Here is an 8,418-nt window from a genome sequence, read left to right on the forward strand (position 1 = left end):
ACTCGCGTCCCAGACTCCCTAACTATCTCTTCGCCCATCCTTCCCCCCCAGGGAACCATAAGGGGCCCTGTGATACCAAACCTGATTTATGCTCAGGGCTGAGGTCCGCTGTGTCAGAAACCGTAACATTTAAGGTATAAGATAAAGCTGCACTTTAAGTTCCAGGGCTAAGGTTTAGGCGCTGATGGCTCAGTGGGTAAAGAATCCGCCTGCAATGGGGGAGATCCAGGTTCCACCCCTGGGTGGGGAAGAGCCTCTGGAGGAGGGCGTGGCAACCCACTCCAGTGTTCTTGCCTGGAGCATCCCATGGACAGAGGAGCCTTGCCTCCTGTGGTCCACGGGGTCGCAAAGAGTCGGATCTGACCAAGCAGCCAAACGTGTGGCTGAAACCCTGGAGAGGGGACCAGGGGTCCTGTCCTTGGTGGACTGTGGAGTGAGGGGGCCCGGGCCCCTTTCCAGGGAGCTACAGTGTCCATCTTCATGCAGAGGGTCAGCCGTGGGGAGCTGGGGACCTCCCTGAGGTTTAGAATTCCTGCTCCCTGGCTGGGTGGGTGGCGGGTTTGAGCTCTGAGGCTTGGGGGTCTCAGGAAGGGGTCCAGAAGATGGCCCTGCCCGTTTGTCACCGAGCTGCAGGTCAAAGGTTCTGCTAGAACAAAGTCTGGTCTCTCCCAGGGTTGGGGGGGGGGTGGTGCATGGTGTCCCTTCCTCATTCAGCGTGTACACGCCCGCCGTGAGAACACAACTCTGCTAACCCTCCGCTGCGCCCCACGTCGGAGCTCCGTGACCATCAATTGCAAAGAGGTAAGTCGGGTCAAGGGACTCTACCCCCAACTCCCCCGCACTCCGACCCAGCACCGGGGCGATTCTCCTCACGTTTTTTGCTTCTGTGAGATGGTGGATGTCCGTGACGCTACGCCCCTAACACACCCCGAGATATCGGCTGTTGTGCAGGACGGCCGTGAGTCAGAGATGCTATCTGCCCTCTCTCTCCGGCTACGCCATGCGCCCCGTGCCCCGCCGTCTTTCCCCTGCGCCCCCGGGGGCGCGGTTATCACTGTGATCAACCTCGGAAATGACTCTCACGGGCTTTAGCGGCACGCCCCCGCGCACCCCAGCCGAGCACCCGTGTGCCCGGAGGTCCGGGCGGTGGGAAAAGGCAGATGGAACGTTTTTGCACAAAGGGCACACATATACTCTCCGAACAGCAAGGGACCGCAACCCCGCGCGGGGCTGGAGCTTCGGAGAGAGGGACTCAGGGGCTTGGAGTCAGATGGGGCTGTGCTGTGTGGCCTCAGGCAGGGTAGCGACCTCTCTGAGCCTGTCTGTTGTGAAAGCCTGAAGTCCCGCCCGGGGCAGCTGGAGGAATGAACCAAGAAGCCAGGTCCCCAGGCAGAGGGGTGTGGCAACGTGGACCAGATGGAAGCAGGGGTTTGCAAAGCCCTTTAAACTAGGGAGGTGGAGTTAGACTCCTCTTCCACGTGGGTTCCACATCTTCCACTTCCATTCCTGTGGGTGGGAGACTCTCCCTGGGGACCATTTATCTGTACGATTTATCAGAGAGAAATCTATTTTCAGATGAACAGATTTCAGGCTTATTTATAAAAGAGAGTATTTCTCTACTTTCCAAGAAGTTTGTAGGGAGTGTGTGTGCGTGTTCAGTTGCCTCTGACTCTTTACAACCCCGTGGACTGTAGCCCACCAGCTTCCTCTGTCCACGGGATTCTCCAGGCAAGAATACTGGAGTGGGTTGCCATTTCCTTCTTCAGGGAATCTTCCTGACCCAGGGATCAAACTCTCATCTCTTGCAACGGTAGGTGGATTCTTTATTGCTGAGCTGCTGGGGAAGCCAAGAAGGTTGTAGCGTTAATAATAAACTTGGTTGGTGAACATTATGAAAGAGGAATCCCTTGCATGGGACCTACTCAACATAATACATGCTATACAATTATCCATATTGTTACCCATACTGGCTATTATATATCTGATGCACAATATTCTGGGTCCTCTAGAATTTGTTACTAATGCAAATAAAAACCTGCAAATGACTCAGTTTCATTCCTCATTGCAGCTGTGTAATATTTCGTTGTATATAAGTTCAGTTCAGTTCAGTTGCTCAGTCGTGTCCGACTCTTTGCAACCCCATGGACTGCAGCACGCCAGGCTTCCCTGTCCTTCACCATCTCCCAGAGTTTGCTCAAACTCATGTCCATCGAGTCGGTGATGCCATCCAACCATCTCATCCTCTGTCGTCCCCTTCTCCTCCCACCTTCAATCTTTCCCAGCATCAGGGTCTTTTCCAGTGAGTCAGCTCTTTGCATCAGGTGGCCAAAGGATTGGAGTCTCAGCTTCAGCATCAGTCCTTCCAATGAACATTCAGGACTGATTTCCTTTAGGACGTGCATATGTATCACTTCTCATTTGTCCATTTCTTTGTTGATGGACACTTAGGTTGCTTGCATGTCTTGGCTATTGTAAATAAGCAGGGCTGTTATGAATACTGGGGTGTAAGTGTCTTTTAGAAAATGCTGTCTCGTGACCTAAATGGGAAGGAAATGCAAAATAGAAGGGACAAATGGGCTTCCCTGGTGGCTCAGATGGTAAAGAATCCGCCTGCAATGCGGGAGACCCGGGTTCGATCCCTGGGTCGGGAAGGTCCCCTGGAGAAGGGAATGGCAACCCACTCCAGTATTCTTTTTTTTTTTTTTCATTTATTTTTATTAGCTGGAGGCTAATTACTTTACAATATTGTAGTGGTTTTTGCCATACATTGACATGAATCAGCCATGGATCTATGCTCCCCATCCCGATTCCCCCCTCCCGCCTCCCTCCCCCACTCCAGTATTCTTGCCTGGAGAATTCCATGGGCAGAGGAGCCTGGCTGGCTACAGTCCATGGGGTCACAGAGAGTCAGACATGACTGGATGACTGACACTTTTGCTTCACTTTCATATATATATATATATATATATATATATACACACACACACACACACGCATAATTTTATTTAGGAAAGGAAGCATTCTTCTGCAGCTGAGAGTTTGCAGGTACTGAAAGTCATGCCAAACAAGACCTATTTTTGCCGACTTTTACTACAAGCAGAAGTCTCCTGCTTTTGTTCTTGTTGTTCAGCCACTAAATCATGTCTGACTCTTCGCGACCCCATGGACGGCAGCACGCCAGGCCTCCCTGTCCATCACCAACTCCCAGAGTTTACTCAAACTCATGTCCACTGAGTCAATGATGCCATCCAGCCATCTCATCCTCTGTCTTCCCCTCTTCCTCCCGCCTTCAATCTTTCCCAGCATCAGGGTCTTTTCAAATGAGTCAGCTCTTCGCATCAGGTGGCCAAAGTATTGGTTTCAGCTTCAGCATCAGTCCTTCCAATGAATATTCAGGGTTGGATTTCCTTTAGGATGGACTGGTTGGATCTCCTTGCAGTCCAAGGGACTCTTAAGAGTCTTCTCCAACACCACAGTTCAAAGCATCAATTCTTCAGCGCTCAGCTTTCTTTATAGTGCAACTCTCACCTCCATACGTGACTCCTGGGAAAACGGCAACTTTGACTAGACAGATCTTTTCGTATTGACTTAACCATTATTAACATATAGTCTCTGTCCAGGATCCAGCCACAGAAGTCCTAAAAACCCCCAGGAGGCCCTGAGGATTGTGGGGAGAAGGACATCTTTTGTTATTCATAGTAAGCCCCTTTCAACCCTCCAGGGGCCCCTGGAAGCTTTTGGGATGGAGGCTGGTTGCCAGGGAAACCAGCCCAGTGTTTAGCGGGTTGAAATGTTCGGGCCCATCCTCCTGCCCTCCAGGGCGGGGAGAGGGGGACCTGGAGACTGAGTTCCTCAGCCCTGCCCAGAGACGTAACCCTAACCCTAACCCTAACCCTAACCCTAACCCTAACCCCCCGGCGGAATCGCCGCGAAGCCCTGATCTTCGGGGCTTGGAGAGCTGCGGGCGGTGCCCTCCGGCAGGTGCTGCGGGGTGGCCAGCAGGGGGCGCCCTCACCCCGCCCCTCGCCCTCCGCGTCTCTGCCTTCCGGCTGAAGCCGCGCCGGTCCCGGCGGCCGACTCTGCACCCGGCGGGGCCTGCGGTAGCCTCGGGAACTCAAGGTCACCACGGACGGTGACGCACTTTCCTGCTGTTCAGCGAGAACGGAGACTCCCTCCACGTGGAAACCACACACGCGGACACCCTGCTTGTGTCAGAAGCATCGAGAGCGGTTTCCCTGGAGGAGCCTCAGACCCTCGGGGCTTCCCTGGGGGCTCAGAGGGTAACGAATCCGCCTGCAATGCAGGAGACCTGGGTTCGGTCCTCGGGTTGGGAAGATTCCCTGGAGAAGGGATAGGCTACCCACCCCACTGTTCTTGGGCTGCCCTCTTGGTTCAGATGGTCAAGAATGTGCCTGCACTGCAGGAGACCCGGGTTCAATTCCTGGGTCGGGAAGATCACCTGGAAATGGCGGCCCACTCCAGTGTTCTTGCCTGGAGAATTCCATGGACACAGAAGGCTGGTGGGCTATATACAGTTCATGGGGTTGCAGAGAGTTGGACACGACCCAGTGACCATCACTTTCTCTTCACATCACGCAGACACAGAAGACAAATTTAGGGTTTCCAAAGGGGAAAAGTGGTGAAGGGATATATTAGGAGTTTGGCATTAACAGATACACACTGCTATGTATAAAACAGATATTCCACAGTTGAGTTCAGTTCAGTCGCTCAGCCATGTCTGACTCTTTGCGACCCCATGGACCGCATCACCCCAGGCCTCCAAGTCCATCACCAACTCCCAAACCTTGCTCAAATTCATGTCCATGGAATCGGCGATGCCATCCTACCATCTCGTCCTCTGTCGCCCCCTTCTCCTCCCGCCTTCCATCTTTCCCAGCATCAGGGTCTTTTCCAGTGAGTCAGTTTTTCGCATCAGGTGGCCAGGGTATTGGAGCTTCAGCTTCAGCACAAGGACCTGCTGCGTAGCACAGAGGATTCTAGTCAACATATTACCATAAACTATAACGGAGAAGAATCTGAAAAATGTTACTGACTTGCTATGCTGCGTGCTGAAAACTAACATAGCCTTGCAAATCAACTCTGCTTCAAGAAAGAAAGATTAGCGCAGAGTCTTCATTTCTGAGTGGGGTGGGGATTCGGGGCTTTATGTGGGAAGATCCCAAGGGGCTTCCTTTCTTGTTTCATTTTTGCACAGTTCAGTTGAGGAAAGCCCCCTGCCCGGAATTTCGGGGCTCCCTTGTCCAGCAGAGAGGAGCTTGGCTCCTCTGTGTCTGTCTACACTGTCATCCGTGCACGTGTCCAAGGCTGCAGCCGGTTCTGGCTGCGATCGCTCTTCCGTGGGGACACTCTCAGCTGTGGACACGTGGTGGTCCTGTCTGCGGCCACCCGGCATGGCTGGGGGTGCCGCCAACCCCCACCCCGCATCGGGCCCTGGGTGTATGAGAGTCCCTCGGCTGCGGCCTGCGCAGTCCAGAAAAATGAAGGAGCGGTGTCCACTGCTGCCTTAAAAACAAGTGCACGACATGAGAGAGACGGAAGTCAAGATATATTTGGGGCAGAACGAGGCTGCAGCCCGGAAGATGGCATGTCAGAGAGCTCTGAGAGATTGCTCCAAAGAGGTCAGGGGGAGGGTCCGTGCATACGTGATCTGGTGAAGGGGAAGTTCACGCAATCAAGCAATTCATTTACAAAAGGTTTTCTGCTAGTCACGAGTAGCTGAGGACTTCCGTGGTGGTCCAGTGGCTAGGATGCCATGCTAGCAATGCAGGGGGCCTGGGCTTGACCCCTGGTTGGGGAGAAGACTCTTGAGGGTCCCTTGGACTGCAGGGAGATCCAACCGGTCCATCCTAAAGGAAAAATCAGTCCTGAATATTCATCGGAAGGACTGATGCTGAAGCTGAAACTCCAATACTTTGGCCACCTGATGTGAAGAGCTGACTCATTAGAAAAGACCCTGATGCTGGGAGAGATTGAGGGCAGGAGGAGAAGGGGATGACAGAGGATGAGATGGTTGGATGGCATCACCAACTCAATGGACATGAATTTGAGTAAACTCCAGGAGTTGGTGATGGACAGTGAGGCCTGGTGTGCTGCAGTCCATGGGGTCGCAAAGAGTCAGACATGACTTAGAGACTGAATTGACTGAAGGGAGTTCTGAGGTGTAATCTGACCTGAATTAGGGGCTTCTGAGGAAAACTGACAGAAACTAGGGAGTTCTGCGGTAAAATCTGACAGAAACTAGGAGGTTCTGAGGTAAGAACTGACAAAAAGTTGGACCTTCTGAGATAAAATCTGACAGAAAGAATCTATTAGATAAGATCTGACAGAAGGACCTTCTGAGGTAAAATTATACAGAGGACCTTCTGTAGAAAAGTCTGACAGAGAGAAGGACCTTCTGAGGTAAAATCTAAGAAAAAGAATAGACCTTCTGAGGTAAAATCTGAGAGAAAGGACCTTCTGAGGTAAAATCTGACAGAATGGACCTTCTGAGGCAAAATCAGACAGAAAGAAAGACCTTCTGGGATAAAATCTGGCAGAAAGAAGTACCTCTGAGGCAAAATCTGTCCAAAAGGAGCACCTTGTGAGGCATGTGTGACAGAATTTAGGGTGTTCTGAGCCAAAATGTGACAGAACTTGGAGGCTTCTTTTGCAAACATAACAAAAAGAAGGCATCTTCTGCAGCAAAATTTGAGAGAAAGTAGGGTCTTCTGAGGCAAAACCTGACAGAAACTGGGGGATTCTGAGGAAAAATCTGACAGAAACTAGGGAATTCTGAGATCAAATCTTATAGAAACTTGATGTTTTTCATTTAATATCTCACAGAAACTAGGGTCTTCTGAGAAAGTAGGGTGTTTCTGAGAAAGTAAGGTCTTCTGAGGCAAAATCTGACAGAAACTGGGAGGTTCTGAGGTAAAATCTGATAGAAACTAGGGGGATCTTAGTTCAAATCTGATCGAATCTAGGAGGTTCTGAGCTAAAATCTGACCTGAACTAGCTGTTCTGAGGCAAATCTGACTGAAACTAAGTTATTTTGAGGTAATAGCTAACATAAGTAAGGCACTTTTGAAATAGAATCTGATGATATGTTGGTTTGAAGCATAATCTGATGAAAAGAAAGAGTTTTGAGGTAGAGTCTTGAGGAAGAATTTTTTTGTGTGTGTGAAACTCTGCTAAAAGAGATAGGTTTGAATCGAAAATCTGAGAGAAAGACGTTTTCTCTGAAAACCTGAGAGGTAGAAAGATTTCTGAGGGAGAAACCTGAGAGTAAGTAGGAGACTTTTGTATACCTGACAGAAAGTAGATTTCTGAGAGAATCCTAACAGATAAATGGATAAATCTCTTGGAAACCTTGGTGAAATAATGTGATTTCTGAGAGAAATGATAAAATTTCTGAGGGAATCCTGATAGAAAGAAGGAGCTTTCTGATGGAAATCTGACTTAACAATGTGTTCTAGGAAAAATGTATGCTCAAAAATTCCACAAAATAAATGGGTCCTCCATTTAATAGTATGTTCTGCCTGTGTTTGTCAGAAGAATCTTTTGTACCTTATCACCCACCAGGTGAGAAGTGCTGAATGCCCTCTGGGGTTGTTTCTGTCACACAGGGCAAACAGGGTTTTTAATAGAAAAAAATTCCAGAGCTTTTCCAGGCCTTGTGAGGGGCCTGTGTTTTTTTTCTTGGGGAAAAAAAAAAAAGTAGTAAAAATGTCCATGTTTTGTTAACATCACTGCTGACTTTATTTTCACATTTTCTTCAATTAAAAAAAAATCCCCTAAGAGGCATATTTGAAGCCTCCACATCGTGCCTCTGTGTGCCTGCCAAAAAACCTCATGAATTTAAGAGCTGCTGAGCTGTATAAATTCAGAGGCTCCCAGTCTTAAGTCAAAAATCACATTTTTTAAAACCAGGTTCATGGATGCAAAATCAAGCTAGGACAGACACACTCACATATTCACACTCTAATACCCCCAGATTTTTGTGGAGGGAATTTTGCAAGCAGCTGAATTTTATAACAAGGGAGTGAGTGATTTCCACGTGTGTTACCTGCTGACCCTACTTTCTCAGTTTCTCTATTTACCTTCCCTGGGCTGTGAGACACAGAACTTGGTAAAGAGTGAATATTTCAATTTTCCTCCACTCTCCCACCTCCCGCATCTCACATCTGGGTGGTCCCCACCTATTCTGCTGGAAATATGGGGTTCCGGAAGTTCATTTCAGCAGAAGCAAGAACGTGTTTAAGGTCTGCATCATTTGCCGCCTGCATCTGAATCCCCTTGGAGGAAACGGAGTTGTAAATGTCTCCTAGGAAGACGGTGTTTCTCACACGATGACAGTCATTACATATCTTGGGCTTATCCACATCTAGGAATTCTGGCCAGTGACAGACTCCTCTGGAT

Source organism: Odocoileus virginianus, unplaced genomic scaffold, assembly GCF_023699985.2.
Source record: "Odocoileus virginianus isolate 20LAN1187 ecotype Illinois unplaced genomic scaffold, Ovbor_1.2 Unplaced_Contig_6, whole genome shotgun sequence".
NCBI lineage: Eukaryota > Metazoa > Chordata > Mammalia > Artiodactyla > Cervidae > Odocoileus > Odocoileus virginianus.